The sequence below is a fragment of the Labeo rohita genome, chromosome 19, assembly GCF_022985175.1.
Source record: "Labeo rohita strain BAU-BD-2019 chromosome 19, IGBB_LRoh.1.0, whole genome shotgun sequence".
In the NCBI taxonomy this organism is placed as follows: domain Eukaryota; kingdom Metazoa; phylum Chordata; class Actinopteri; order Cypriniformes; family Cyprinidae; genus Labeo; species Labeo rohita.
The window spans coordinates 33111669-33137397 of NC_066887.1; the positions used below are offsets into that span (position 1 = coordinate 33111669).

Consider the following 25729-nt stretch of genomic DNA (forward strand, 5'->3'; position numbering starts at 1 on the left):
TTTTGATTCATTTTTAAACTATATACAATTCTAACTATGATCTCTGAAATAAAGTCAGGGTTACAATTGCATTCTGGGTAGTCGCCGCCATGTTTTAGCGTACAATAGCTAAATAGCGTACAATGACAATAAACACAAATCACGACTGTATTTGCATTAATATTTTTAAGAGCTGCTTGCACTTGCTTAGAATAAATGTACTAATATTAGAATCCATTGCGTTCATTCGAGCATTCAGTCATGTGGCCATAACACGAGACATACACACTCACAGAAATAATACAGCCGCCTTCTACTGTACCACACACAGGACCGAATTACTTTCTCTTTTGCAGTTATCTGCCAGATAAAATAAACACACCATAGCTTGATCTCAGCCAGTTGATCGTGTAAGTGTTCCACTGCTCTGAACATTTTGTGTGTATCTCAAATGTCTGTTCTATTCAAAAGTAAGTGCCCTGCGAACTTGAAATTTTCTGCCCTGATTACAGTTCGAAGACAGCATATATGTCACGCTTAGTAAGTTTAGTCTGTGTGTAAAGATGATGCAGGTGGTGGCGTAGCACAAATCCATGAATGAATATTCCTAAGTAAAGTAAACGCTGATGTATTTGATCATATATCATATCATCCTAATTTAATTAAGGGATAAAGTGCAATCAGTTTTACTCGACTTATACAAACATGATTTCTTACAAAGACAGTGATCGCAACGAGTCATATCACAGATTAAATTACATTTCCAAAGGTGTTATTCATAGCATGAGCACTTACAAATTCATGTGGATCTGAAATTATGAATCTGTAATTAATAATAAATACAAACGACAAAGCCAGATTTCGAAGTTGTTTATTTTCATTGAGCCATTGTGTTGTTTCAAGCTAAAAAGCATAAAATTGCGCTTTACTTTAGATCTGTTATCCACTCCGGTCATGACAGCAGACATGACAGTTTATGTCAGAGCAAGCGTTCTCCATTCTAATGTGTTTTTAAATATACAATATAAATTTTAACATCTACCTCCACTATTACCCAGTCTAGACTGTAGTGTCCATGTCCCAAAGTCCCAGAATGCTGTGCTTTGCTGACGTCACGTTCCCATACTCTATTGGTCTATACTCAGGGCTGTGTGTGTGTGGAAGTGTCCGACTTAAATAGTCCCCCGGATAGGAAACAGGATAACCTAGGATAAACATGGGTCTGCATCTTTTTCCAACCAGTCCAACAAATCTTTTCAGTTTCGCAAAGCGAAACATGGGCCATCCAATAATATTTGAGCATTATATCATGTGGCCACAGCAACTGCTGTTGTACAAAAAGAATAGAGTGGTGGTGCTGTTTCGGAAAACCAGTGTAAACACACAGAAGAAAAGTATTCCGAGAGAGAAGTGGATGCGTTTTTTTATCACTGTATCTGAGAACAGATTATTCTCACATGTTCTTAATATAATTTCTATTCCTATTAATTCTCCAGTGAATTATATGATCTGGAGGAGAGCGCTGTCCATTTTCTTCCATGTGCACGAGTATTTATTCTCGTATATTATTAAAACTCTTATATTATTAAAAAAACTGAATGAAACATTTTTCTACTGTTCTACACATGAAATATGAAAGCAAATAGACATGATTATGTTATATATATATGGTATATTTTCTGCATGTGTTTTTGTATGCAGCTCATGGCATTTTTCTAACAATAAAGGATGTTTATGACAATAAGCAGTGTGGCGTTATTAAACATACAAAGAGTACATGTCTGCCTACTATAGAATCAGAATTAACTATAAATCACAATCAGCAGTTATTACAAGCACTCATGGTTTAAAGTGGATTTTAAGCAAATAAATTAATAATTATATACATTTTCAAATGTGGCATGACGCTAATTTTACTTCAGTTTTATTTTAAGATGTCTTCTTGTAAGCATTATAGATAGTTTGTGTTTCTGGCATAGAACCAAACTTTGTTCATTTTAAGTTAATGCTGTATATTGAGCAGCGGACAATGTTAAATCCATATACAAGATATATAAGGAAAAATGCATTGTTGGTCGACACCACCTAGCATGCAGGCATGAATTAGCAGGAGGCTAATTTGGTTCGCACTCGGTGTAAAAGCACCATTCATCGGCGATTTGTGTGTGAAAATGGCACACTTATGGAAGTGTGCTATTTGCATTTGGAAGCTGTTGCTGTGAACCCAAATCATGCAGTCAAAGGATCTGTCCGTACAAATGAAACAGACAATTGCTAGGCTTCAAAAACAAAACCATTAGAGAGACAGAAAGAACATTAGGAGTGTCACTGTTAAAGTCTACAATCAAGAAAAGACTTCACAAGAGCAAATACAAAAGGTGCAAACCAAGGTTAACCACAAGGTGCAAACAAGGCCAGATTAGACTTTGCCAAAAAACATCTAAAGAAGTCAACTTCTGGAAAAGCATTCTTTTTGCAGCTGAAACTAAGATCAACCTGTACCAAAAGGATGGGAAGAAAAAGTATGCAGAAGGCTTGGAACAGCTCATGATCCAAACCATACAACATCATCTGTGAAACATGGTGGAGCAGTGTGATGGCGTAGGCATGCATGGCTTCCAGTGGCACTGGGTTACTGGTATTTAGTGATGATGTGACAGGACAGAAGCAGCCAGACAAATTCTGAAGTGTATAAGGATATACTTTTTGCCCAGATTTAGTCAAATGGGGCAAAGGTTAAATGGGCAAATGAGCAAATGGACGGCGCTTCATAGTACAAATGGACAATCACCCAAAACATACAGCAAAAGCAGGTTAGCAAATTAAATATTCTGCAATGGCCAAGTCACTTTCCTGATTTCAATCATATCGAGCATGCATGTCATTAGCTGAAGACAAAACTAAAGGCTGCAAAATAATCGCAAAAATGAAGGTCTCACAAAAAAAGAATAATAATAATAAAATAAATAAATAAAAAAAAAAACACTAAATTATAATTATTAACTGAAATATACATAATTTTACTGAAGCTGTATTCTTTTCAAGATACAGATATGCACACGTGATTGGTATGTATGAATCAGTGTACACAAAACTTTTGCTGGAGTCTGCCATTGGACCGGCAAAGCAATTTCCCTGAAGCATTGGCTCTGATCTGTCATATAGCCTATAGGGACTAAATGGATCGCAGTAGATCTGTGATACGTACGGACCAGGGGTGCGTTTCCCGTACAATGACATAATCGCTGATTAACCTCCATAGTATGATGCATTGTTGTGGAAACTAACTAACTAGTCACGACTGTTTCCTGAACACGGTCGCATCTCCGTCGTTTGAACCACATTAGTTCAACAATGGCCGTTGTTAATGACATCACAGAATAATAATTTATGCTATTTAAAGGAACCGTATGTAAGAAATTTATTTCAGTTAATCATAAAATGGCCCTGACATGTCACTAGACATTAAGAAATCATGTTCATTTCAAATACTTATATCACTGACAACAGTGGTCCGGCCAGGATATTGCCATTTAAAAGTGAAAGTTGCAGCCCTCAACTGATGTTGATGTTGTCATGTTGTGTTTTGGTCTGAGGCGCCACCCTCCAGCTATCTACCAATCACGAAGTCAGTAGAGTTTCGTCATCCGGGTTGGCAGCTCTGCTCTAGTTACAGCTGCAGCTACGAACGTGTCGGACAAAACATGTATAAAGTTACGAAACCTAAAAGACCTCGTTATGAATCCGAAGTACGTCGTGACAAAGTCCGAAATAAAACAAGGATTTGTATAGGAGATGCCTTTGACAGATGGAGACGGCTGAAAACGGAGAAGAATTTTAAGACAGATGCTATATTCTACCATGTTTGTTGGTATAGGCTAAAAGCCCTGTGCTTCCGTACACAGTGGATTTTCCACGGTCGCCCATGCTAAATGCGTACATAAAAAGCTTTATATCGCACCACTAGCACGGTATGAAAACAATCTATGTTCCGACTGAAATGTGGTATTACAGTACATACGAAATATTTGGCTAATCGCCTTTAGTAAATTTTTGCGACACATAATTACTTCGCAAAACATCTCTCCTGAAGCATAAACATAAGTAACAGAAGAAAAAAAAACTTAGCAGCCTACGTTCCTGCGGAATCCTGCAGCTTAGCTGGCAACCTCGAGTCAGGGGGGAGGGGGAGGGGATACGCCGTTCTACAGTATTTTGAAAGTGATTGCAGTACCAGCTTTGGCCACAATCCTACATACGGTTCCTTTAACTTATTAGAGATCTAAATGCAGCTATATTAAACATGGCACCTGATGACTAATTCACAATTTTTTGTTCCATGTTATTTCACTTTATTTGATAATTGATTCACTGCGGGTTCTGTCTTACGTCACACTCCGGGGTTCCTGTAGGCATTTATGCGTATGCGCACTATTCAAAAACATCGCTTGCAGAGGAAGCTTAAAAACACATAGCTTAAAATGCATTTATATTTAGATCGTGTGAAAGATATAGATTGTACTGCATGTTAGCTTGCTTATTGTGCACAAGAGCATAATTTATTGAGCCCATATGTCTTAATAAAGATGTAATAAAGATTAAAACAACATTCTATTCAATTATCTTAAAATAATTTTTTATTTTAATGTTGTTCATACTTTTCATAGGAGTAAAAATTGTGGAGGACATTAATTTATGTTGTGACATTCATACAATCTTACCGCAATGTTTCCAGTTTACAGTGAGGATCCTTCAGTAGATTAGAGAGCAGCTTCACTCCTGAGTCCCCCAGTTTATTCCATGTCAGATCCAGTTCTTTCAGGTGTGAGGGGTTTGATTTCAGAGCTGAAACCAGAGCAGCACAACCTTCACCTGTGACACCACACCTCCACAACCTGTAGAGACAGGGCCATCACCAGCATGGTGTGAGGCCCAGTGTGAGTTAGTGGGTGCTGGGGGTTTGATATGTTTGCTTTTTCTTTGTTCTTACTGAATTGTAAAATGTAATGTCTTCTTTAAAATAGGAAGATCAACTGTTTTAAAGTATGAACCAGGCTCGGCTCCAGAATTAAACTGCTGAGGGTGCTTCTTAAATTAGTGAGGGTGCTCTAACCTTAATATATATAAGGGTTATATATATTTATAGGCCTAATCACTAAAAAGCTGTCACTCATCTTAATTTATCATGTATTTGGTTATAATCAGGGTTTAATTTGTGCTGGAATCTGATCCGGCACCTCATTTGGTGGATCCCCCCTCCTCACGCACCAATGAAACATGTTTGTGCCTAGGTTGTTATTTTTGTTTTTATCTTAATGTCGTTTTCAACTTCCCTATAAAATATAGTCTAATTTTATTCGTTTCATTAATAATTTTCTTAATTTTAGTTTAGTTTTTATTTTGTGAACACATTTTTATTTAGTTTATATATAGCTTAGTTTCAGTTTTAGTGAGTTATTTAAACCTCAAGCGAAACAAAATTAGAGAATGCTGAGACTGATTAGATGATAAGAGTATGCAAATATGGTAGGTAAATTTCCCTCTTAACGTCCAATGCATCGATCGTCCCTTATTCCTGATTATACCTTTCACAGTGCACTTGGACAGCTCCGCCAGGGTGAGAACAATGATTACGAAAACAATTATTCATTTTTATAATTATTCTTTTATTTCAGTAAGATTTTCAATAACTGTTGTTAGTTTTGTTTCGTTTTAGTTTTTTATTCATTTCGACATATTTCATTCTTTCTTTCTTTCTTTGCAAATTGCCTTGATTTTTCATTAAATACAGTTCTTAATAGAGTTGGGGTACTCGGACTCGTACTCGGACTCGAGTCCAGTCTCGAGTACAATTTTTAGGTGACTCGGACTTGTCACGGACTCGGATGCATTTTTACTCGGACTCAAGCCTTTCGGACTTGGAAAATATGCCGAGTCCATCCGAGTCCAGAGACAGTTGACGGAAATGTACAGTTTTTGAATGCATTACAATTACAAACAGTTTTCCCGATGCATTATCACGAAAGTGATATTCAGTATTTGCATTTGTTTTATGTCTTGTCCAGTAGGCTACTTGAAAGCCAATGGGTTTATGTGTGCACATACATTCAAAGCGAGCTCACAGAACGCGCCTCTCAGTCAGTGTGCGAATGTCGAGTTCTCTTTCGCTTCTGAAAGGGTCTGTTATTGCTACACACATGCTCGTCTTAGAGACTGTTCATGTAAATAAATTCAGTTTTGTCTTAAGTAAACCTGAACAGCTGGGAGAAACACTGATGCGTCAAAATATCTGATTTGTGCTTCAGATCTTAAAGCGACAGCAGCGTAAACCTGCAGCCGCCGATCGCATCATAAATATTAATCAAACAACAAAAGGAAAAAGAAAATCACTCACTTTTCCTGACTGAATCACTTATTAATTTTAGTAAGAATCATGTTTAATTTATACTGTGAAGATTTTGCATTGTTTTATTTTAACATTTATTACTTCAAGAAATGTCTGTAGTCTATTTCTTGACTACTACTTTTTAGGCTGTCATGCCTTTAGATAGACCTACTTAAAAAAAATCTATTTTTAAAAAGATTCTATTTTTAAAAAATATTATTTCATTTGTATTTTTGATTAATATATTATTTATCCTTTTGTTTGTACGTAATAGGCCTACTTGGAGTGTTTACTTGCCTTCAGTAAACTTGAGAATGTTTTACTTACATTAGTTGATTAGTTTTTGCTGTATTAAAATTATTATTATTTTTTAAACATGGTGGCAGTTTCTAGCTTCAAAGAAAAATAGTTTTTCTAACATCTTTGCCACCTTGGGTGTGCATGATTTTCTAATAATTCAACGGCACATCATCAATTTTTCTTTATATAATGTAATTTATTGTAATTAATGTAACGATAAATGCATTCAAATATAAAACAGATGTGAGTTTGCTGTGACTTATTGAAAGTATATGTAGGGCTTTATACACAGTGTGTACCATTGTAAAGACTAGGTTTATCCCTCACAACCTCATTTTCATCCAAGAAAAAAAGTCATAAAACCCAAAACACACAGCCACAATCATAAATAAAAGAGGTGCATTTTCTGCTCCTAAGGTCCCATTCACCAAGATACCTACTCCTTTACCCCCACCCTTGAATTTATACATTTACTATATCAGTGAATAAAGTCAAGTCCCGCCCTATAATTTATCACATTCTAAAACATTTCACTCTGAAATATGTCACAAGACATAAGTCAGCTATAACTTCTGTTCCATGACTTTAAGTTTGCTAAGCAGAGCATGGACACTTATGAGATGTTGTGAAATCAAAAATCAAAATGGCAAGATCCACTTTTCTTACATTTTGCTTTTCTTACATTTCAACTGACATTGCGTTTTCCTATTGCAAAGTTTAAAAACAGGGGCACCCAAACTCAGTCCTGGTCCTTGGTTTAGCTCCAACTTGCCTCAACACACCTGCCAGGGGGTTTCTAGTATGCCTAGTAAGAGCTTGATTAGCTGGTTTAGGTGTGTCTAATTGGGGCTGGAGCTAAGCTCTGTAGGACACCGGCCCTCCAGGACCGAGTTTTGGCACCCCTGGGTTAAAACAATGTTAAGATTTCAACAAACATTTGTGTTTCCTTGGACTCGGACTCGACTCGGACTTGGCCCTTTGGGACTCGGACTTGAGTCCGACTCGGCCCATTTTGGACTCGGACTCGTCTCGGACTCGACTGGTTACAGACTCGGACTCGACTCGGACTCGACTTAGGTGGACTCGAACCCAACACTAGTTCTTAATACAACATATTTTAATGTTTAAACGTGTATACAATATTTCTCACATTTAAACTCATTTAACAAGAATTTTATAAGTAAAAATTAAACAGCCTATAATCATAGCAAAAAGACTGATGCATCTCATTTAGATGACTGACATTGTGTCTCCTAAGTCTGCTTAGCATAAAATCATTTACAGCAAAGAAACAGTTTTATAGATTAAACAAAATATATATTTAGCAAAGAAATGCAAGTCGATGGCACTGAGAACTACTCCTGAAGAGAGACACGAATCTGGTCGATGTTCCACCGTCCGCCCACCACCAGAGGTCACCCTCACCTTATCACACACTGACTGTCGCATTACACCCCGGACTACATCTCCCAGTATCCTTCACGCTGATTGCGTCATCGCATGTGATCAATCAGCGTCACTATAAAAGCCCCGGTCTTTCCCCATGCAAGCCACGGAGTATTATTGTTGTGTTTGTCTTCAGCGTTTTCCTAGTTCCTAGTTCCCTCGCCTGGCTTCCCTGTTTTGACTGTTTTGACTTTGCACTATTGTGTGTGGGCTCTCCGTTTACCGTGGGTGTCGCGGATGGGGAGCGCGACGCCACGGAACCGCTGCCTGCCTGGATCCCGCGGGAAATGGCGGCTGTGGCGGAGCGCGCTCGAGCAATGGCGGCGACAGTGGTGCCCGTTCACAAAATGGCGGCCGCGCCGGAGCGCGTTCATACCCTGGCGACGACAACAGAGCCCGTGCACAAAATGGCGGCGACTGTGGTGCCCGTTCGCAAGACGGCGGCGGCGCCGGTGCGCGCTCACGAGATGGCGGCGACAGCGGAGCCCGTTCGCAAGATGGCGGCGAAAACGGAGCTTCGTCACGTGACAGCTGCTATACCAGAGCCATACAAAGTTACAGCTGCATTTCCTGAGTCAAGTCAAGTTTTCAAGTCAAGTCAAGTTGCAGCTGTGTTTCCTGAGTCAAGTCAAGTTTCCAAGCCAAGTCAAGCTACGGCTGTTGTTCCAGTGTCAAGTCAAGCTACGGTCCTGGTTCCTGTGTCAAGTCAGGTTAAAGCTGTGCTTCCTGTGTCAAGTCAAGTCAGAGCTATCGCTCCTATCTCAAGTCAAGTTACAGCCATCTTTCCTGAGCCAAGCACTGTCAAGATGGCTGCCACGCCAGGGCCACCGCACAAGATGGCTGCCACGCCAGAGCCACCGCACAAGATGGCTGCCGCGCCAGAGCCACTGCACAAGATGGCTGCCACGCCAGAGCCACCGCACAAGATGGCTGCCACGCCAGAGCCACCGCACAAGATGGCTGCCACGCCAGAGCCACTGCACGAGATGGCTGCCACGCCAGAGCCACTGCACAAGATGGCTGCCACACCAGAGCCACTGCACAAGATGGCTGCCACGCCAGAGCCACTGCACAAGATGGCCGCCGTCTCCAAGCCACTCCACAAGATGGCCGCCATTCCTGAACCTGTGGTCAGCACCCGGACGCCACCTGTGGTCATGATGGCCCACGTGCTGGACTCACCCCTAATGACGGTATGGGCAGCTAAAATGGCGCTTCAGCCAAAAGTCAAGCTTCAGCCGCTGCTCTAGAGTCAAGTCAGGCTACAGCTGTAGCTTCCAAGTCCAGTCAAGCTTCCAAGTCCAGTCAGGCTTCCAAGTCCAGTCAGGCTTCCAAGTCCAGTCAAGCTTCCAAGTCCAGTAACGTCAAAGCGGTCGTTCCTGCATCAAGCAATGTCACAGCCTTGGTTCCTGAGTCAAGCATCGTCACAGCCGTGGTTCCTGAGTCAAGCAACGTCACAGTTGTGGTTCCTGAGTCAAGTAAAGTCGCTGATCTTCACGAGCCAAGTCAAGTCACAGCCAGTCTCCACGAACCAAGTCAAACCACAGCTGATCTTCATGAGCCAAATGAAGTTATTATTGCTGTTCCAGAGCCAAGTCACGTCTCGTCTGACCTTCCAGAGCCAAGTCACGTCTCGTCTGACCTTCCAGAGCCCCGTCACGTCTCGTCTATCTGTCCAGAGCCTCACCATGTCTCGTCTGACCGCCCAGAGTCAAGTCACGTCTCGTCTGACCGCCCAGAGTCAAGTCACATTATGTCTGCCAGTGTGATGGCGATCACCATTCTCAGTATGTGGGCCGCACACTACACTCCAGAGGTCACATCTGTTCACGAGTCCGCCCCGGAGGTCACATCTGTTCACAAGTCTGCCCCGGAGGTCACGTCTGTTCACAAGTCCGCCCCCGAGGTCACGTCGGTTCACAAGTCCGCCCCAGAGGTCATGTTTGTTCACAAGCCTGCTCCAGAGCTCCCATCTGATCTCAAGCCTGCTCCAGAGCTCCCGTCAGATCTCAAACCTGCTCCAGAGCTCCCGTCTGGTCTCAAGCCTGCTCCAGAGCTCCCGTCTGATCTCAAGCCTGCTCCAGAGCTCCTGTCTGGTCTCAAGTCTGCTCCAGAGGTCCCGTCTGGTCTCAAGTCTGCTCCAGAGGTCCCGTCTGGTCTCAAGTCTGCTCCAGAGGTCCTGTCTGATCTCAAGCCTGCTCCAGAGGTCCCGTCTGGTCTCAAGTCTGCTCCAGAGGTCCCGTCTGGTCTCAAGTCTGCTCCAGAGGTCCCGTCTGGTCTCAAGTCTGCTCCAGAGGCCTTCCCCGTCGGAGAAGCTGCGCCAATGCCTCCAGAGGTGTCAGCGCCAGCTGTAGAACCTCTTATGGAGGGGGCGTTAACCTCAAAACTCTCTGCTTCTCCCTTTCTTCTGTCTCCTCTGTCCCTGTTCTCCCCAGGTCCCAGCCCATGATGCGGGTTCCTGCTCAGCCCTGGAGGGCCCTGGCGCCTGCTGTTGCGCCCTGGAGGGTCCCGGCGCCTCCTGCTCTGCCTCCGGTTCCACCCTGGAAGGCCCCGGTGCCTCCTGCTCAGCCTCTGGCTCCTGCTCCGGCTCCGCACTGGAGGGCTCCTGCACCTCCTGCTCCGCCTCCGGCTCCGCCCTGGAGGGCTCCGGCGCCTCCTGCTCCACCCTGGAGGGCTCCTACGCCTCCTGCTCTGCCTCCGGCTCCGCCCTGGAGTGCTCCGGCGCCTCTGGCTCCGCCCTGGAGGGCTTCGGCGCCTCTGGCTCCGCCCTGGAGGGTTCCGGCGCCTCCTGCTCCGCCCTGGAAGGCTTCCTCCTCTCAGTCTCCTGGCCCTCCCACCGCTCCCCAGAACTGTTTTGCTGTTGGAGCGTCTGGAAGCCGCTCCTTGGGGGGGGGGGCTATGTCATGAATCTGGTCGATGTTCCGTCGTCTGCCCACCACCAGAGGTCACCCTCACCTTATCACACACTGACTGTCGCATTACACCCCGGACTACATCTCCCAGTATCCTTCACGCTGATTGCGTCATCGCATGTGACCAATCAGCGTCACTATAAAAGCCCCGGTCTTTCCCCATGCAAGCCACGGAGTATTATTGTTGTGTTTATTGTCTTCAGCGTTTTCCTAGTTCCTAGTTCCTAGTTCCCTCGCCTGGCTTCCCCGTTTTGACTGTTCTGGACTATTGCTTGTTATAAGGATTATTCTTCTGTCGCACGTTATGGATTATGTTCGCCGTTGATCGACCCACGCCAGCCTCACGGACTTCTCTTGTGCATCCCTCCGTTATACCTGTTTGCTGTGATTTTGACCCTGCCTGTCTGACCATGTCTTTGCCTCGTCCATTAAATAAAAGCTCGCATTTGGATCCCCTCGCCTCTCGCCTCTCACCTCTCACTCCTCGTGACAATAACTGCTGGGTTGTTAATTGCGACTGTCCTGTCCAAGGGGCGGGGCTACACAAAAACAAAGCTAAAAAATGTTTGGGTTAAAAATAAAATAACCATGACATTTTGAAGTACATGTGCACACTAAAAGCAACTGATGCAAGCTGATAATCACTCCAGTTGGTCCACAAATGTGATTGCGTGAATGCTCTGTACCTCTCCCTTCTCTGATCACTTGCCAGATCCGAAACCCCATTTTGTTCCGGGTCGTCGCAATTTACAAATTAACAACTGGTTATAAGTAATGAAGTTCTCTACACAATGAATCTCTGACTTGTGGTCCTTGTGGTTATCGATTTTGTTTGCACTCCCATAGAACCGGGCCTGGTATGAACGTTTTGCAGTGGAGGGAAATTATAGTCTTGAATAAAAAATATTTAAATGATACCACTGTGTGACACTATGTTGTGTGCATTAATGCAAAATCAATATTTCCAAAAAATTTTTGATGCTCCCCTGTGACACTGTACTGCTCTGTAAGTTGTTACGAGGACCAAAAAAAGCCCCCTAAAAAAACGATGTCACAAAAACGTTACATTTTTAGGCTGGTCCAACTTAGTGGTCTAACGGTGCAAATTCCAGCTTGATTTAATGGTGAAGGAGTTCAATGTAAGATATGTACAATTTAATAATTTACTTCTGGAGCCATATTGAGGTACCAGTATCTCTAGAATGGAACTATATAGGGCCTTAACAATAAAGATGTCAAAATAAAAGTTTGTTAGGACTTGAAATCTAAAGCACCATAAGGATATTTTTAATACTTACTGAGTTACAGGCATGCAAACATAAATGAAAATCTTGAAAAGTGCTTTTTCTGTAACAAAGATCGCTAAAAGTCAACAGATTTTGCTAATAGACTTACCAATCTCTGTGTAAAAATAGTGATGCTACCATCTTTCTTAAGTAATTTTCAGTAATTTATTTTGACCTCCCTCTACAAAATAGAGGATAACTCAGTATAACTGTATCTGTGACATTTATTATTTTGGCTTTCATCATTTTACTTTTATATTTCTTCAGAAAAAAATATTGACAATCAACAATTTGAGCCAGGGACCTTGAGTTGACACGGAATCATACAATATATGTTTTTTTCATAACAAAAAGATTTATTGCACATCATTTGTTTAAGCCCTGATCCCATTCTGATTTGTCTCATTACTTTAACTGATTTTATGTTATTGACAAAATAGCTAACAATCTAACAGGTGAATAAATCTCTACAACCACAACTATTAAAAAAATGCTGGTGAGTGTGAATGATTCTCAGAGAGATGATTTACCCCAGTTTCTCCAGATTACAGTGAGGATCCTTTAGTCCATGAGAGAGCCGATTCATTCCTGAGTTCCCTAACTTATTCCCAAGCAGATCCAGTTCTCTCAGGTGTGAGGGGTTTGATCTCAGAGCTGAAGCCAGAGCAGCACAATCTTCATCTGTGACACCACAACCCCATAGCCTGTAAAGAACAATGACACTCTTCACTCTACCAGTTCAGGACCTTCAACTCACTGTTTAGCTCAGATAACCAAGAACTTCACAATCAGAAACAGACTTGATTAGCAGTAATTTGGTGGTGGCATGGTGGTGGTGGGGTTTCTATATTAATATGTGATCTTCATTGATGTACACACATACACACACCATTCACACACAGAAATCTGGGATGTCATAGTCCACACATAGAAAGATCAGGAGCACAAAAACTTGTCAGTGCTGCCCTGTGACTAATAATAAAATAGCTTCACTACTGAAAAGCTACATTATATTTCTAAGCAACGAGGTGGTAATGCTGCTGTTTTTTAAGTAATTAAAGTCAAAGCTTCACTATTAGTATAGAGAGGTGTTACACATACACAGGCAATTCACACAAGTAAAATCTCTGTGTCTAGGGTTAAGTATAAATACTAGAACATTATATTTTCTCTTTATGTAGTTATATTGGGGGCTTGATAAAATGCTATTTGAAGCAAACACAAGATAACATTGAAATCTAAATGAACAAGCACAATTTAAAGTATAGAATTAAACAGAACAATCAAGTGTTGGAACAAATAATTTAAAAATGAACAATAACGAATTGGCATTAAAACCTAAATTCTAGTCAGTTAGTAATTTAATTGTAATTTAAGAACTTAAACTGCAATAACATAAGTGTTACACACAACTGACATGGAAAAGACAGAATGTGCCGGAAACCTTCTGCCACACCACTGGATACTTTAATGTGTGGCCATTACACTGCTCATCTGAGTATATGAAGCTGGCACTTCTTTCATGTCTCTTGAATCACAATTTGGATTTGCTTTGTCTTCTTTCTTACAAAGACATCACATGCCATCTTACTTACTGGTTTAATGAAAAATTAAATCAAAAGGATAACAGTACTGTAATACTGTTGTTATGTTCTTCTTGTTGCCAGAATGTTTGATTTCTTCTTAATGCAAGGCTGTCGAAACCTGCTCTTTGAGGGCCTGTCCTGCAGAGTTTTGGCGCATTCAATTTCTCCTGGGAAGTTCATATTTATGAGAGTCCTATTTATGACATCAGGTATATTCAAGTCACTTTGGTCGAAACAAGATGATGATGTACCATCTACAAAATGATGAATAAAGGAAGTGCATAAGTGTGTTTTTGCTTTCCCTCTGTTTATTCAATTTATGAAGGTGCTGTAAACTGAATGATCATAGGCTGCATTTACACTGCAAGTTTTACAGATACAATCTTTTGACCATATCCAATTTAAGCATCAGATGAGCATCAGACCAACTGCAGCAATGAATAATTAAAGCCAATTTAAGATGATATTAGTCAAAATAGTTGAAAAATCATAAATACAAACACTAGTGGTACAATGTAATGGTTCATCACATTAGACCTATGGGTGGCACTGTTATCAAATCGATGTGGTGTGTTCTTTGTGAGGTGACAAAGTTTGGTGTCAATATATCAAAGCTTTGCAGAGATACAGCCACAGAGTAATTTTATCATCACACCTCAACTTTGTTCCATGCTATTCAAAAAAAAAAAAAAAAAACGCTTTTGACACGAAATCCATAACTTTTTGTCAGCACAGTCTGAAGATGATCTGACTCGATTTTGGTGAAAATCAGACAAACGGTGTACGAGGAAGCAGGTTTTACACAAAAATCAAAATGACGGACAGGAAGTTTGGCCAACTATAGCATAATTGGTATTTATGTTCTTGGCATGACCCAAGGTTCTGTGTGAGGTCACAATGGCACATACAAAGATATCAAAGCTTTGCTGAGATACAGTCTCAGACACAACATTTTGAGTACTATCAAGGCATGGTACTGAAGACTTGAGTTTCGTAATGATATGCCAGTGTGCTTGTTAAATAGGCTATAGCATTTAACAATAAAACGACCGCCGCCCAAAATGGCAAACATGGGAAAAATAGATATGGTTCGACTCGGCATGCTGCACTGAATCTAAAGATACCAGTTTAGTGATTTTTGGCCAAACCATTTAGAAGTTATGAAACTGCACCAAAACTAAGCACTCAGAGCCTCAGGTCATGACTATTATGACATATCCCAAGTTTTGATTTGAATATGACAGCGTTTAAGAAATATAGCCTCAAGTCTGATTTGACAAGCTTTTCGATGGATCTATCAAAAAGCTTCTGATATCTTTTTGCCAGCATGGACTGAAGATAATCTGAGCTAATTTTAGTGAAAATCAGACAAACTGTCTAGGATAAGTTTGAAAAAATTCAAAAACTATAAAAAATGTTGAAAAATCCTGACCGATAGAATTTTTTTAGTCCACTCGACATTAGCCAAAGAATCAGAGGAAATATAGAATTTTCCATCTAAACTTTACATTTCAAAAGTTATTAGCATAAACATAATTGCAAATTTGGACAGTTCGTAGAGCAAGACGGCTTGAGTTAGAGACTTTTAAATTTTCTATGGTGACAGACCGTCCTATATCTGTGTGCCATAACTTTCCTAGGTCTAGGCTGGTTGGCTGGTCCTAGCTGAATTAAGATGGAAATAGCTGATTTTAGCTGGTCTTCCAGACTGGCCAGGCTGGTTTTAGCTGGTTGTTCCAGCTGGTCTCCCAGCCTGACCAGCTAAGACCAGCCTGGAAGTGGTCAAAAACTCCTCTAAAACCAGCCTGCAGACCCGCTAAGACCAGGCTGGATGACCAGCCAAAACCAGCCAACCAGCTTAGGCTGGTTTTAGCAGTTTTTTTTTTCAGCAGGGATAAACTCAAGAGCAGTAGAAAAATAGGAAGTAGAAGAATACCAGTGGATACAATAGGTGTCATCGCACACAATAATTTCATAATAATACTTCAAGATGGTTCTTGTCACAAAATAAACTTTACAAGACGATCTGGACCCGACTCAAAGCAGAGAGGTCTTGTATCACCCTGAGTGCACAGCTAGCTGTGGTTTGTCCCTTCCATAAGTATAACATATAAACATTGTTTAAAACTGCCATTGAAGACTAAACAAACTCTTCAATTATTATTTTTTTGTCTTGTTTAGTTTATTTTGTAAACGATTAACCATATGAAGAAAATGGAGGATGCTGACACATTTATATAATCTTACCGCAATATCTCCAGGTTACAGCGAGGATCCTTCAACCCGTCAGAGAGCAGCTTCACTCCTGATGTTCCTAGTTTATTTAATGACAGATCCAGTTCTCTCAGGTGTGAGGGGTTTGATCTCAGAGCTGAAGCTAGAGCAGCACAACCTTCATCTGTGACAACACAATCCCTCAACCTGTAGAGATTAAAGATGCATGGTGAACTGATACCAGCTGCAAATATAGAATAAAATGTGTAAACTACAAATGTGATTTACAGAAGCAGTAACACATTCAAATATACATAATTAGAGGGCAAACAGTCCCAATCATACAGCATCAATATATAGAAAAAGACAGTGTTAAAGACATTGATGCTGTTAGTATTGATCGTGTCACATTCAATCCTTCATCACGTCTCACACACTGGCCTCTACAATCATCAACTCTCACACAAAAAACTTCCTCAGCTGCTTTAGTAAGTGTGTCTCACTGCCAGTAATGGGATTTTGTGACAGTATGTAACTTATGTTGCTTTGGTAAGAAAGCACATGCCAAAATCATAAATGATCATGTTTTATCAGTAAAGTGATTGTTGTCGGTGTGACTTACTGAACAGATCTGGATTCTTTAACCACAGGCAATAGCTTCTGCAGAACTTTATCTGCTCTATTTTGGGCTCCAATAAACTTTTTTACATCAAAAACATCCAACTTCTCCTCTGATGTCAGCAACACATAAACCAGAGCTGACCACTGTGAAGAGGAGAGTTTGGTTTCTTTTATTTGTCCAGATTTCAGATAATCTTGGATTTCCAGCATCAGTGAATCATCACCCAGTTCATTCAGACAGTGGAACAGATTGATGGATCTCTCTTGAGAGAGGTTCTCCCTGATCTTCTGTTTGATGTATCGAACTGTTTCCTCTTTATTGTAGGAGCAGCTTCCTGTCCGTGTCAGCAGTTTTCGTAAGAGAGTCTGATTGGACTCCAATGAGAGACCCAGAAGAAAACGTAGGAAAAGATCCAGATGTCCATTCTTACTCTTTAAGGCATTGTTCACAGCTGTCTGATGCAGACCAGATACTGAATTCATCCAGTTTACAACTTTACAGAAAAGATTTTGTTTGGTTTGGTCAAATACATTTGTGTATTTTTTTGTAAAGGAGTGGTGCACATATAGAGCTGCTAGATGTTCCTGGATGCTCAGATGAACAAAGCAGAAGACTTTCCCCTGATACAAGCCAAACTCCTCTCTGAAGATCTGAGTGCATAATCCTGAGTACACTGATGCTTCTGTCACATCAATGCCACACTCTCTCAGATCTTCCCCATAAAAGATCAGGTTGCCTTTCACAAGCTGCTGAAAAGCCAGTTTCCCCAGTTTGACAATCATGTCTTCATCCTTCACTGTCTTATAGTCCTTGTCATGTTTGATGTTGGTTTGAATGATCAGGAAGTGTGTGTACATTTGAGTGAGAGTCTTGGGAATCTCTCCACTTTCCGCTTCACACAACATCTTCTCTAAAACAGTGGCTGAGATCCAGCAGAACACTGGGATGTGGCACATGATGTGGAGGCTCCTTGATGACTTCAGATGTGAGATGATTGTTTTGGCCAGACTCTTATCATTGATTCTCTTCCTGAAGTATTCCTCCTTCTGTGGATCATTGAAGCCTCGTACCTCTGTCACTCGATGGACACACTCAGAGGGAATGAGATCAGCTGCTGCTGGTCTGGAGGTGATCCAGATTAGAGCAGAGGGAAGCAGATTCCCCACAATGAGGTTTGTCAGCAGCACGTCCACTGAGGCTGATTTACTTACATCACACAACCTCACATCACTCTGAAAATCAAGAGACAGACGACATTCATCCAGACCATCAAAGATGAACAACACTTTATATTCATCACTGGATATTTTCATTTGTTTTGTTTCAGGGAAAAAGATATGAAGAAGATCTGAAAGAAGGAGTGTTTTGTCCTTCATCAAGTTGAGTTCTCTGAAAGGAAGTGGAAATATGAACCAGATATCCTGATTCTCTTTCCCTTCAGCCCAGTCCACAATGAACTTCTGCACAGAGACTGTTTTTCCAATGCCAGCGATTCCCTTTGTCAGCACAGTTCTGATGGCTTTGTCTTGTCCAGGTAAAGGTCTAAAGATGTAATTGCATTTGATTGGTTTATCCTCCGTTGCTGCTCTCCTGGATTGTGTCTCAATCTGTCTCACTTCATGCTCATTACTGACCTCTCCACTTTCACTCTCTGTGATGTAGAGCTCTGTGTAGATCTCATTCAGGAGTGTTGGGTTACCCTGCTTTGTTGATCCTTCATACAGACACTGAAACGTCTTTATCAGGTTTGATTTTAATCTGCCTTGGACCTGTTGAAAGTCATGACTGAAAGACAAAAATAACAGGTTACAACTTAAATTAAAGAAGTTAAAGTGACAGTAAAATATATTTCTGTGATCATGTTCTACCCACTTCAGTTGTTCATGATCAGACAGGCTTCACCCCAGGGAGACACACTTTATTTGTTTTTTCATTCTGGGAAAGTTTGGGTTCAATTCTAGCTTTATCTCTAAGATTAGACTTCTTTATTCTTCTCCTATACCATCTGTACACACTAATGGTATGCGGTCACCTTCTTTCTCTCGTCATCGCAGGGCATGGCAGGGCTGTCCCCTGTCTCCCTTACTTTTTAATTTAGCTGTAGAACCTTTAGCTATCTGGCTTCATAGCCACAATGGCTTTGAGGGAATTAAACGACATGAATTAGCTCACAAACTTTCTCTATATGCTGATGACCTTTTATTATTTATTTCAAACCCTGCTACCGCTTTGCCTCCAATCTTGGATATCTTAGCCAAATTTAGTCAACTATCTGGCTACAAGATAAATTTACATAAAAGTTAACTTATTTTTTAATTCACAAGCTAAAAATCTTCCTCGATCTTCCTTACCCTTTAAGATAGCTTCTGATGGTTTCAAAAACTTGGGGGTCTTTATTACAAACTCTTACAATACTTTATTTGCAAGCAATTTTCAACCACTTGTGGATAAATCAAACCTGGGCATGTGTTGTGTAGATGGGCCTCTCTGCCATATAGGCTGCATTAACTTGGTCAAAATGGTTATTTTGCCTAAATTTCTTTACCTTTTTCAAACACTTACCGATTTGCATAAATCTTTCTTTAATGGCTTTGATAGTCTTTTGCGCTCGTTTCTGTAGGGAAATAAACCTGCTCACCTTAAGGAGTCAGTCCTGCAACTCCCTAAGCCTCAGGGAGGCTTAGAACTCCCCAATTTTCAGCAATACTATTGGGTCTGTAATATTCATAAGCTTCTTTTTTGGAACAGGGATAGCTACTCTGACAATTGCCCTCCCTGGGTGCATATAGAAACTTCTTTGATGAAGAGGGAGTTTTTGCATCTTTCTCCTTTTTAGCTAAAAAGTATAATTTACCCAGTCATCACTTATTTCGTTTTTTTCAAATCAGACGTTTTATACAGAAGTAGTTCCCTCACTTTCCTAATCGTCCCCCTGAAAGACATTTTGATCATTTCCTTGATTTGAATATTAGCCATAAACATTTAATCTCAGTTATTCATAATTTAAGAAATTCAATTATTGTGGACCCTACAGACATTCTTAAAGATACTTGGGAGCATTACCTAGGAGTTACTTTTACAGAGGATCTATGGCATAACATCATGACCCAGGTACACTCTTCTTCCTTATGTGCTAGGCATGGTTTAATGCAGTGTAAAATACTATTCAGAGCTCACTTAACCAATGCCTAGTTGGCTACATTTTTCCCAGACAGGAGCTTTGCCTGTAAGCATTGCAAACAGTCCCCTGCCAATCACCTGCATATGTTTTGGACATGCCCACAGCTGTGCAACTTTCTGGTCAGGTGTGTTTGATACATTCAATAAAGCTCTAAACACTAATATAGACCCTGATCCCACATTAGCCCTCTTTGGAGAATCCACAAGTATCCTTAGACTGGTGGGTTTGATCTCTGCCTATGAAATCAACATTAATAGAATAAAAAAATCATTGAGGTAATTTTACATTTAGACAACTCAAACTGTCTGTCTATGTATTTATCTATACACAAATGTTGTACCTCAGATCAGGTGATGTGTGTTTTCCCTTAAATTGACCCATAGACTGGTCACTCTTCATGCATTCCGGTGTGTTTGATCTCTGCCTATGGAATCAACATTAACAGAATTAAAAAAAAAAAAAAAATTAACATGTAAAGTTGACTTTACATGTAGACAATTCTCATATAGATATTTTATCTAGCTAGACAGCCAGACAGAAAAGTTGTACCTCATATTAGTTAATGTGTGTCCTCCAGTAAAATTAGGTGGGTTATTCAAAGAACCCTTCATGGATACACAGCTGGCCTCCAGTAAGTCTGATTCCTCCACACAGAATCGACTTTAGAATAGAGACAAGAAATCATAACATCTTTTCTTGTAGGCAAACATCACATATATCAATCCCTAAATCTGTCTTTTACTTTTGCCTTTTTTATTGCTGTGTTTGAGTTTCCCAAGAAGAGATGTGGTCATTTGTGCTACAATTTGGTTGAATCTAATGAGTGACAGTATTGTTCTGGTCCAGGTTATCATCGTGATGAGTGTCAGTAGATATTGGTAAAACATCACGACTGAAGCTCTGGATCAGCTGTGAGAAATAACCTCATACTTCGCTCAACTAGTATTTCAGGGTTTTATAATAGTGTGCTTGGGGTGTCACTGAGTTTTAAATGCTTCCAGAATTGTTTGGCCATTTCTGTATTTTGATAAGTGGGTATTTGCCAAAATCTGCTCTGCATGCTTTATTTGTTGTGAGCCTGTTGTATCTGTCTGTCTGTCCTCCTAAACAGAAATATACCTCTGATCAGCTGATGTTTCTCTTTCCTTTAGTGATTGTGGGCAATCCATAGACCTGTCACTCTTCATGGACACGCAGCTGGACTCCAGTGGGTTTGATCTTGCTCTGTGGAATCAACATTAATAGAATAGATAAGATAAGAATTCACATTTTACATGTAGACAAACCTCATATAAAGAATCTATCTATCTAGACAAAAATGTATCTCAGATCAGACGATGTGTGTCTTCCTTTAAATGTTTCTGGCTCATTCATAGATCAGTCACTCCTCATGGACACACAACCAGGCTTTGGTGAGTTTGATGTCTCCACACCAAAACAGAATAGAGACATAAACAATTAATATAGTTAATTTTACATAAATTCATACAAGAAACACTTCAGAAATGATGAAGAGTGATAACATCAGACAAGGATAATGTCACCCATCATCTGTCTATCTGCAGACACATGTGGTTTCTGATTATTTAGGAGTCTAGGCACCAAAGGACTGTATTTGTACTGATTTTCTTCTTACTATTATTCTTTTCCTGTCCTAAATTGTAGTTATATGCAGATCTTAAGTTGAAAAGATGATTCTGCAAGGAACAGGGACATTTCCTTTAAGGAAGCAAGGGATAACCAATTATATTTTAGTTTTGATGCCAGATTTTCAGTCAGAATTGTGCAACAGTCAGTCGCGTTTTTATGCATACCATAGGAACAAAAGAGAAGTGCTGTAAACTGCAAAAAGTCTGTGACTTCTCTTATAAACCTGTTCTCCTCAGACTCAACACTCAGGTGCAACAAGGAATGAGCACAACAGGCAGTTGTGGCGTAATGGTTAGAGAGTCTGACTTGTAACCCAAAGGCTGTGGGTTTGAGTCTCAGGTCCAGCAGGGATTGTAGGTGGGTGGAGTGAATTACCAGCACTCTCTCCACCCTCAATACCACAACTGAGGTGAGACCCTTGAGCAAGGCACTGAACCCTAGCACTGCAGCATTGGCTGCCCACTGTTCCGTGTGGGCATTCACGTTGTGTGTGTGTGCATGTTTGTTCAATACTTGCTGCTGTGTGTGCAATTGTATGGGTTAAATGCAGAGCACAAATTCTGAGTGTGGGTTGCCACATGTCACTTTCCTTCCAGACAATATCAGACAATGAGCCAAGCTGATAAGTTGATTTATCTGCGTTTTAAAATGCCTCTGGTCATAGAGCTTTTTAGTTGGATGCCAAGGCTTTTTAAAGTCAGAGAATTAGCGATTTCTCTGACTCCTTTGCTGGCTTCAATGCTGTAAACTAGACAGTTACAGTTAAATAAATCTGAATGCTAAGTTGTGTAAAAATGTGCATGTGACACTGATGCCAAAAGATCTCTAGTATATAGCTAAACACGTGAAACTAAGGCATACACAAAAATGATTTTTCTGTAAAGTTAGAAAATAAATAAATTAATAAAAAAAATACTGTGGAAAATGCTTTAACAGTGGCTCACGTTAAAAAGTATTTTAAAGCAATGCCAGCAAACCATTTTTACAGTGTGTTAATGGAACATATTTTCTATAACATTAGGATCATATGAAGTCTTTAAGGTACCTGCATTCTGGAGAAATATCCCCATCGCTGAACGTTTGTGTGTCCTCCATAATTCATTCAATCTTCATGGAGCTGCATGGGTCTGAGACAGAAACATTACTGTTGTGGGTGTGACATCTGAGGCTGAGACTACAGAAACACTGATTCAGACAAACAAACAAAAAAAAACTTACATGTGTTGAGGGGAATAAAGGATCGAATATTTTCCTACTTTGTAAAATATCATGGTTATACTGTAGTTTCAGTTTGGCTTGGAAAATAAAAATGTGAGGGCCACCATGGGGCAGCTGTGGCCTAATGGTTAGGGAGTCGGGCTTGTAACCGAAAGGTTACAAAACTGATAGTGGGTGTGTTAGATTTATAGTGTGCAAATAATCAAGCATTGACAATAATCAGTTGTATTGGCGGCACCGAAGGGCATCCAAATAAAATTCTGCTTAGTGCCCCATAAAGGCTTGGGCCGGCCTTTGTCATTTTGCTTTACTGACTAACATTTGTTTATTTATCTCGCTATTTAATAATTACTTACAATTAATATTTGTAATTATTAGGTAAGATGGCAGCGCATGATTACACAGTGGTTTAGTGTTCTCAGTTTGTAGTTCTGTTTTGTGTGTTTTGTTTGTTAATTCAGACACTGAACGCTGTTTTTTAATTTGGAAAAGCTGCACTTTTGGATATTGGGAGGCGATGCCAACTTTATGCACCCACAAAACTGGACTTTATACCACTGGAGATTCAGTGGACCTGCGAACATCCCGCATAAGTGGCACAGGAGGCAGAGAAGGGAGCAGAGGCAAAAGCAGGGCAAGAGAGGCGGTCATCATGCTAAGCTGCATGCTAACCCACATAGAACAGCCCTTCCAAATTTTTTTCTCACAAATTCCCGGTCAATCGTCAACAAGATGGATGAGTTATGGCTGAGGATTAGGTTGCGCGGTATGGATAGCTGTGTGATGATTGTCACAGAGACTTGGCTTAATAACAATATACCCGACGAGGCTATTGAACTGGAGGGCCGCTCCATGTACCGAGCTGACAGGACGGCAGCCTCTGGTAAGAGAAAAAGCGGTGGATTATGCATCTATGTTCATGATAATTGGTGTACTGTAACAAATGTAATTAGAACGTACCGCTCACCGGATTTGGAAATCAGTGAAATGCAGGCCGTTCTACATGCCAAGGGAGTTTTCTGTTTTTCTGATTACTGCTGTTTACATACCACCACTGGCTAATGTCAGGTCAGCACTGGAGAAGCAGAGGCCCACCAGAGGCCACTCCCACGATAGTTGCTCGACATGAGCGTCTTCCCTCAGATCAGCTGTAACAGTCCGACCTCCATTGTTTCAATGCTGAAGCAGGAATGCAAGTTAGACAAGAATATCTCAGATTGAGCGATTGAGGTGTTGTCTTGCTGGTTGTAGTAATAAATATAGTGGTCATCATTTACTCCCAACATCTGAGCCGCTGAAGATGCAGTGGATTATGTTTGTTTGTGAAGGGAATGCGCCTCCCAATCTACATATATCAGTCTATGTTCGAGCAAATCATTTGTGATCCAGCTTCAGTTACAGCAAAAGTGAGTATAAGGGTTTTTTTTATAAATCTCTGCAATCACCTTTCCTAATAATATGCTAGTTAGTAAGTTTCAAGGCTGAACACGCTAAATGCGGTTAAAGTCAACAATTTCTCAGAGCAGCTCACCACTCCACAGAGAGAAGAGAGGGGTGGGGCAAGCAGAGCTCATTTGCATTTAAAGGAAAAATCCCTCAGAATGGGATAATTTTTGCAGAGCTCATTTTGACAAGGTAAAAAGGGTGTTTTTACACAACCACTGAAAATTTTTAACCAAAGTATATTATAGACTTTTTTTCATTAAAACCCCAAAGAATCATATCAACTTGTGGAAAATGGGCATCCGATGACACCTTTAAATCCTCTATTATTGTACCTGTGTCTAAAAAGTCAGCTGTTACCTGCCTCACTGACTGTTGCCCAATGGCTTTGACCCCTGTCAATATGAAATGCTTCAAGAGGCTTATTCTGCAGCACATTAAGAACATTATATCCCCGGAATTAGACAGCTACCAGTTTGCTTACGGGGAGAATTCATCTATGCAAGACACAGTCATCATAGCACTCTACACAGCCCTTTCCCATCTGGAGATGTCAAATACATATGTCAGGGTGCTATTAGTCAATTTTAGCTCCGCTTTTAATACAGTAATCCCCCACAAACTGGTACAGAAACTCTACAATTTGGGCCTGTCCACCTCATTGTGCTTACAGATCAAAGACTTTCTAACCAACAGGCCACAAGTACTAAGAATAGGGGACAACACATCGCCTGCCCTCATTCTGAACACAAGAGCTCCACAAGGATGCATGCTCAGTCCAGCACTTTTTACTGTCTTCACACACGACTGCACCTCTATCCATGCCTCCAACACTATTGTGAAATTCACAGGAGATACCACCGTAGTGGGTCTCATTCGAACAATGATGAGACTTTATACAGGGAGGAAATCCATCACCTGGACCTGTGGTGTTCAGCAAACAATCTGGTTTTGAACACCAATAAGACCAAAGAGGTTATTGTGGACTTCAGAAGGTCCGGAAGGACAGCACATGCACCACTGCTCATAGAGGGGGTAGAAATGGAGCGAGTAGAAAACATCAAGTTCCTGGGTATCCACATTTCAGCGGCCCTAAACACCACCCACCTGGTTAGGAAATCTCAAAGACTTTTCTTCCTTAGGAAGTTAAAGCAGGCTGGACTCTCCTCTCGGCTGCTGTCACAGAAAGCATCCTATGCTATTGTGTAACTGTGTGGTATGTCAGTTGCACAGCACAAGACAGGAAGGACTTGGCCTGGGTGATTAAGACTTATTTGATTGATTGTTGGGGATCCACTTCCAGATCTGGGCTTGGTCTATGCAGAAGCGCTTATTAAGCCACCAAGAGAAGCCTCAACTCGGCCAGATCTTCTGGAATGTACCGCTGGCTCTAATGTCTCTATAGTGGTTAAACATGAGATATAATTGGTTTTGGGGTAAATCTAATGGGCAGTCTTTGGTCTCATTAATCTATTATTTGTTCCAGAGAAGATAGTTTTGGCAAAAT

At 40.9% G+C, this 25729-nt stretch overlaps 1 pseudogene; it reads right to left on the reverse strand.

Moving 5' to 3' along the window:
• The window catches only part of LOC127181560 (NACHT, LRR and PYD domains-containing protein 12-like), a 333774-nt pseudogene extending 312411 nt beyond the window's left edge, over positions 1-21363 (reverse strand).
• Positions 21364-25729: the final 4366 nt, after the last annotated feature.